This window comes from Bidens hawaiensis, unplaced genomic scaffold (genome assembly GCF_021521415.1).
Source record: "Bidens hawaiensis isolate Kalapana, Puna unplaced genomic scaffold, B.hawaiensis_p1.1 tig00014833_1, whole genome shotgun sequence".
Lineage (NCBI taxonomy): Eukaryota > Viridiplantae > Streptophyta > Magnoliopsida > Asterales > Asteraceae > Bidens > Bidens hawaiensis.
Window position 1 is genome coordinate 166,185 of NW_027492311.1, and position 7,718 is coordinate 173,902.

At 36.8% G+C, this 7,718-nt stretch overlaps 2 pseudogenes across 2 annotated transcripts; both read left to right on the forward strand.

Moving 5' to 3' along the window:
* The first annotated feature begins 629 nt into the window (after positions 1 to 629).
* LOC143547821 (serine/threonine-protein kinase PCRK1-like) lies at positions 630 to 3,798 on the forward strand (annotated as a pseudogene). The gene is made up of 5 exons (XR_013137851.1): positions 630 to 903; positions 1,337 to 1,729; positions 1,954 to 2,214; positions 2,307 to 2,429; positions 3,112 to 3,798. The product of XR_013137851.1 is annotated as a serine/threonine-protein kinase PCRK1-like (transcript).
* Positions 3,799 to 4,598: 800 nt separating this feature from the next.
* On the forward strand, positions 4,599 to 7,456 carry LOC143547816 (serine/threonine-protein kinase PCRK1-like; annotated as a pseudogene). Its single transcript, XR_013137849.1, has 5 exons — positions 4,599 to 4,634; positions 5,293 to 5,671; positions 5,859 to 6,122; positions 6,216 to 6,338; positions 6,947 to 7,456. The product of XR_013137849.1 is annotated as a serine/threonine-protein kinase PCRK1-like (transcript).
* Positions 7,457 to 7,718: the final 262 nt, after the last annotated feature.

The window sequence follows — 7,718 nt, forward strand, 5'->3', positions numbered from 1 at the left end:
TCTATATTTTTTAAAATTATGATTGATCTAATTACACAGATGATCTACATTGTAATAGTATATATGTTATGTCTTTGTTCTCGTATTCTTAAAAACTACACTCACAATCTTCACATCATATTTCAAAGTTGTCTCAAAAGCATCGTTATATTTCGCAACACCAAACCCATTAAAACATTGTTAAACTATATATGGTGATGCGGTGCGCGCATCTTAGTTTGCAGCCATGAACTTTGACTTTGATAAACTATTACTTACAACGATGAAAGTCCGTGGCACACAGTTCTTAAGGAGCAAAACCCACACTAGATGAGGCATTGTAGGTGCTCAAACTTCCTCCTATGCTTTACCCGAAGTTGTGTCTTTTAATGTTGTGTTAATTACTTAGTTTTTTCATTTTCATGGCTAAATTTTATAAAACGAAAAAAACAAACAAACAAACAAACTTGCAAGCCACAAATATCCCAAACATAAAAGGAAGAAAAAGACAAACAAGTAACGTACAACCAAATTTATCTTTTTCTAGTAGGTACTAAAATTCCAATATACTATTTTATTATTTTTCACACGTTCGTTACATCATGTATCCCATTTTATTTGTACTTTTGCACTTTAATTCTTCTCCATTGACTTTACCCATCCAAATCTTAATCTACCCTCAGCAACTTGCACCTTGTATTCAATGTTTCAAACCCCATTTCACACCTTGCAAAAATCATTCTCCTATGCAAAACATTTGGTCTTTTGGTGTAATAAGTGTTTCACTATTTCTTCATTCTTTTGGTCAAAACTCTCTCATCATTATGCACCTCCTTTTCTTGTTCCATTTGGAGGAAATTGTGGGCCACTAATCCTTTGCAGACAGATTGATCAGTCTTCAATCTTGAGGTGCATAACATAAAGGTGAGAACTTTACAATCTTTCATCAGTTTCTTGGATTTTTTTTTCACTTGGGTATGATAGATTTGTGCTTTATTTGATCTAGGTTCTTCAAATTTCTTGTAAAGTTTGAGTCTTTAACATATTGTGTTAGAATCTTGATTATGATATATAGTGTAATTGTGATAAACCTAGGGTTATATAATGTTTCTGTCTTGATCACAGTTAATCTTGTAGATATGTTATTTGCAATTATAAAAAGAAACTAAAAGCCCTAATTTTTATTCATTTTTTTTAGGAAATCTTGAATTGCATCAGTTAAATGTGAATTTTAGACTTGTTTTAGAAAAAAAAAAAAAAAAAACATAATATGTATGCATTCTGTTTGTTAATTTTGTTTCACATTTTTATTCACATTAATATTATGCTGATTTTACCTCTAATTCCAGTTTGATAGTTTAGAGGATCAAATCAAGAAGCTATGAAGTGTTTTGGATCCTCTTACAGTGAAAACACAAAAACTCCAGCAAAATCAGTTCAGTCATCGAGTTCACTATTCACCGATCTTGATAATAGGCGGTCTAGTTCAGAACTGAACTCGCAAACTGTCTCGGGTCATAGTGTAGAGTCAAGTGGCAGCACAAATTTTCCTAGTTTTTCACAAAAACCGAGTAATCTTAGAGTTTTCACATTTTCTGAACTCAAGGCAGCTACGAAGAACTTTGGCCTGACATCAAAGATTGGTGAGGGTGGGTTTGGGAGTGTCTACACGGGTTTTATTAAGAATCCTAGAGAGCCTAATAAACGATTGCAAGTGGCTATTAAGAAGTTAAGCAGAACAGGATTACAGGTAAGCTTTCATTTCCTGTGTTTGAGTTTTTATCATTTGACTTTTCAATTGTCAACTTTAATTCCATAAACTGTTTCGGTTTTGCGATTGTTGGGAAAAAGTAGTACTGATCATGTTGAATTATAAAAAACCTTGTAATCGACATGTTTTGGAACTAAATGTTGTAATACGAAAATGCCCTTTGTCTGCGAGTATTTTTTATATTCTTTATTATATTGTAATAGGGGCACAAAGAGTGGATAACCGAAGTGAACGTTCTAGGAGTGGTTGAGAACCCGAACCTTGTGAAGTTAGTTGGTTATTGTGCAGAAGATGACGAAAGAGGAATGCAGCGGCTTTTAGTCTATGAATATTTGCCTAATGGAAGTGTGGAGGACCATTTATGTTCAAGGTCCGGTGCACCTCTATCGTGGACCATGAGACTCAAAGTGGCTCAAGATGCCGCTCGTGGGTTGACATATTTGCACGAAGATAAGGATTTTCAGGTATTTTAACAAACAAATACACTTACAAAGTTTGTTTAGGAACGAACGTGCTTTACAATTACGACTAATAGTAACTTTGGTTTTTATCGTAGATTATTTTTAGAGACTTTAAAGCATCCAACATCCTACTAGATGAGCAATGGAATGCTAAGCTTTCAGATTTTGGAATGGCTCGAGTAGGTCCGCAAGAAGGACTCACACATGTCTCTACTGCAGTATGATACTTTTTACTGAGCTTAGTTTATTTAGTAGAAGTAGCGAAATTGACAGGTGGGTCGGGCTTAGGCCAGATTGGGTTGAAGTGGCCCTCAAAATTGCAGCTCGAGCCGAGCCCAAGCTCACCCAAGCTCGAGGTCTGCTTATTTAATATAGAAGAGCTCAAGCTAGGCTATTGAGTAGTTTTTTCAAGTTCGAGCTCGTCTCGGGCTCAGCTCATTCATATTTAAATTTATTTATATACATTTTTCAGTATTTGCTATATATTTATAACTATAAACATTATATAAAGTAATATATATTTTAGTTATTTTTTTCATAATTTTATATATAATACTTATTATATAAATATAAATTAAATATATTACATAAAAAATATATAAACAGTAAGCTCGTTTAGTCTCATGAGCCAACTCAAGCTCGATAAATGAAGCTCGAGCTCGTTTATTAAACAAGCTAATTTGGAGGCTCGAGCTCGGTTAAGCTCGGTTTGGTTCGAGCTTTAAGCAAACCGATCTCATGTAGCTCACAACTTTCTTGAGTTACCAATTTGCTCATTGCAAATTCTTGACACTTATTCACAAGATCTCTTTATTTCTATAGCAAAGGGCATTTTAGTCATTTTAATCCATGCCCTGCTTCATGAAAGTTTTTAAATTTCGGTTGATGCATTGTTATCAGGTGGTAGGAACTATGGGATACGCGGCTCCAGAATACATCCAAACGGTCATCTCAATGCCAAGAGTGATGTATGGAGCTACGGGGTCTTTCTGTATGAACTTATCACGGGTAGGCGCCCGTTGGATAAAAACCGACCCAAGAACGAGCAGAAGCTTCTAGAATGGGTGAAACCGTACCTTGATTCCAAAAGATTCCGGATAATCATCGATACAAGACTCGAGGGTAAATACTCACTAAAATCAGCACAAAAGTTGTCAATTATAGCCAATAGGTGTTTATCTAGAAACCCGAAATCACGGCCCAAGATGAGTGAGGTTCTAGAAATGGTTAACCAACTTATCGGAGGCCCATCACAAACTACCAGCCCGACACCCCACAAGAGTCTGGGCCCAGTGGTTGCTATCGAGCCGCAAGAGGTTTTCGTGGGGGGCGTACATGGTAAAAAGACAGTTGAGGACACAGAAACTAGAGCTGAAAATGACGTTATTGCCCCCGGTGATCAACATACAAAATGTGGCTGTTTTTTTTCAATATGCGGTCGGTAGTTATCGACATTTTGTTGGTTTGAATAGTAGGGAATCAGTTTTGCAGTATATGGCGGATTTGTTAGCCTGTGTGCATTATAGGAAGTTATATGAGTCTATTCCATGCTGCATTGTTTGTTGTATATTGATCCTGGTGTGTGCATCGCATGGTTGTATATATTTTTTTTTTGGCAATGAAATTGTTAATCGGACTATGAAACGGGCTAGTAATGATGAGCTACTCAAAGGGTTAAGTGCGGTTTTGGGGGTGCGTTAGTTTCCACTTTTTGTCTGCTGATGATGTAGTGTTTGTGAGTGAATGGAAAAAGAATATGTGCTGATTTTACGGCGTATATGACGGTGTTTTTTTATGGCTACCGGATTAAAGATTAACCTTGCTAAAAGTTTGACATTGGAAGAAGCTAGAATAAATTGGATTGCATGGTCAGAAGTGATCGCTCCGACTAAAAATGGTTTGAGCCTTCCATCATTCAGATAGGTCGTGGTCGTGGTCCTGCATCCCCGCTAGAGTGTCGTTACCAGGTCCGTTGAAACACATTGTTAAGATTTCACCGGAATTAGACTTTTGTTTTGATATGTAATGGGATGATGTTGTATTTTGGTTGAGTTAGCAACTTGCTAGGTTGACTTTTGTTTGTCCCATTTAATTGATTTGGTTGGTTGTTCAAAAAATATATCATGGGTCTAGAACATTATCCAATCAAATAAGCCGGTTACTTTGACTAGCCTGTCAAATAAGTTTGAATGTTTTAAATAAGTGCCTATCAAATAAGGCGGTCTCATTGACCATTTGAAATAAGCATGCTGCTTTAAATAAATTCAAACAATAATAATAATCAATTTTAATGCCACCCAAATCTTTCAGCAACTGTCACTTTGGTCTTTCTTTGTATTTAAAGTTTCAAACTTACAAACTCATTTCGCAGTTTAATAAGTGTTTGCATTTGCATCAGTTTTCATTCTTGAGCTTGCATAAAGGTGAGCACTTTTCAAGTTTTCATCAGTTTCTTGGAATTTTTTTCACTTGGGTATGATAGATTTGTGCTTTATTTGATTTGGATTCTTCAAATTTCTTGCAAAGTTCGAGTCTTTAACATGAAGAATTGTGTTAGAATTAATCTTGATTATGATATATTGTGATAACCTAGAGTTATAAACATATATTATGTTTCTGTTTCTGTCTTGATCACAATCAATTTGGTGGACTGTAATCACCGCATGTCTTGCCTGTACAACCGATAAGAGACATGTTATGTTCCTTGCAATGGTTTCTGTCCGTAAAAATAGACTCTCCAGACGTCGTCATTGGTCACGGCCGACTTCCTCCATGCCACCACTCCACTCCGAGTTTGGCTGTGATACCAATGTTACAGCTGACAGCCCAAACATGAGAACTCAAGTACTCAACCCTAAATGACTAGTCTGGTGTAGAGTTGTACAAAAAAACCAGTCTCGGCCCGTCGGCCCGGTTTATAACCTGACACACTTCATCTTTTAATTTTTAAAGAAGCTATCTGTTGAATGTGGATATTGGGCTTTTTTGAAAAAATAAAAATAAAAAACTCTAATTTGTATGCATTTTGTTTTTCAGTTTTGTTGTTTATAAATATCATGCTGATTTCAGTTCTAATTCCAGTTTGATAGTTTAAAAGATCAGATAAAGAAGCTATGAAGTGTTTTGGGTCATCTTACAGTGCAAAACATGGTGAACACCCGAAAACTTTAACAAAAGCTGTTCCGTCATCGAGTTCAAGATTCAGAGATCTTGATAATCGACGGTCAGGATCAGAACTGACCACGCAAAATGTCTCGAATCGTAGTGTAGTGTCAACTAGCAGTACTCTTAGAGTTTTCACATTTTCTGAACTCAAGGCAGCTACCAAGAACTTTAGCCTGACTTCAAAGATTGGTGAGGGTGGGTTCGGGTGCGTCTACATCGGTTTTATTAAGAATCTTAGAGATCCAAATAAACGGTTAGAAGTGGCTGTTAAACAGTTAGCAGTACGGGATTACAGGTAAGCTTTGTTGTTTTATGTTTGACTTTTGATCATCTGACTTTTCGGTTGTTGGGAAAAAGTTGTACTATTCATGTTGAGTTATACAGAGACGTTGTAATCGACATGTTTTGTAACTAAATGTTTTAATACCGAAAATGCTCTTTGTCTACGAGTTTTGTTGAGATTCTTTATTATATTGTAATAGGGGCACAAGGAGTGGATAACCGAAGTGAACGTTCTTGGAGTGGTCGAGCACCCAAACCTTGTGAAATTAGTTGGTTATTGTGCAGAAGATGATGGTGAAAGAGGAATGCAACGGCTTTTAGTGTATGAATATATGCCTAATAGAAGTGTCGAGGACCATTTATGTTCAAGGTCCGGTGCACCTCTGTCATGGAGCATGAGACTCAAAGTGGCTCAAGACGCTGCTCGTGGGTTGGCGTATTTACACGAAGATATGGATTTTCAGGTATTTTAACGCACGATGCATGAATACACTTAACAAATTCGTTGTGTTTTATGAACTACGAGGCTAATAATGATTTTTGATTTATTTTTATAGATTATTTTTCGAGATTTCAAATCATCCAACATTTTACTAGACGAGCATTGGAATGCTAAGCTTTCAGATTTTGGAATGGCTCGGGTAGGTCCGCAAGAAGGACTCACTCATGTCTCTACTGCGGTATGTTACTTTCTATCGATTTAGGCTATTTAGTAAACGTAGCAAAATGGGCAGGTGGGTCGGGTCATGTCGGGCCATATTAGGTTGAACCGGACCTCAAAAGTGCATCTACTGGTGTAAACAATTTGAGCTGAGCCCGAGCTCGCTTAAGCTTGAGCTCGGCTGGGTTCAAGTTTTATTTTTAAATATATAGCTCGGATTGTGAGTATTTTTTTCAAGCTCAAGCTTGGCTCGTTTATACATTAATTAATTTATATATACTTTTAATTATTTTATTATATATTCATAATTAATAAACATTATTCATAACATAATATATATGTTTAGTTGTTTTTATCATAGTTGTATATATAATAGTTATCATCTAAATAATGTTAAATATTTTACATAAAATATATATAAATAATATGCCTGTTTAGGCTTGCAAGTCAGCTTGAGCTCAATAAGTGAAGCTCGGCCTTGTTTATTAAACAAGCTTATTCTGAGGCTTGAGACCAAGCTCGAGGTTCGGGCCTTAAGCGAGCTGGTCCCGTTTACAACCCTATCTTGAGTTACCAATTTGCTCATGAAAGTTTTTAAGTTTGCATTGATATGATATTTATTATCAGGTGGTAGGAACAATGGGATACACCGCTCCAGAATACATGCAAACGGGTCATCTTAATGCCAAGAGTGATGTATGGAGCTACGGTGTGTTTCTGTATGAACTTATCACGGGCAGGCGCCCACTGGATGCTGACCGACCCAAGAACGAGCATAAGCTTCTAGAATGGGTGAAACCGTACCTAGATTCCAAAAGGTTCCAGGTAATCATCGATAAAAGACTCGAGGGTAAATACTCATTGAAATCAGCACAAAAGTTGTCAAATTTAGCCAATAGATGTTTATCTGGAAACCCGAAAATGAGGCCCAATATGAGTGAGGTTCTAGAAATGCTTAACCAACTTATTGTGGGCCCATTACAAGCGACCAGCTGAGCATCCCACAGGAGTCTGGGCTCTGGGCCGGTGGTTGCTATCGAGCCACATCAAGTTTTCGTGGGGCCCACACAGGGTAAAAAGTCGGTTGAGGACACGAAAACTAGAGCTCGAAATGACGCTATTGCCCCTATTGACTAAAGGTTACAACGTGTATAGATAAACCGGCTCTGTAGGCTCGATACTAAACCGTAAATACTATATGTTCCAATATTAAACATACGGAATCTAGTTTTTTTTCTTCAATCCCCGGTAGAAAGTTATTGATGTTTTGTTTGTTTTAATAGTCGAAGTCGGTTTTGTAGTGTATGGTAGCAAATGACGTTAATGACCCTGTGGATCGGTTAGAACTTAGAAGAAGGTGGATCTGTGTGCATTATAGGAAGTTAAATGAGTGTATTCC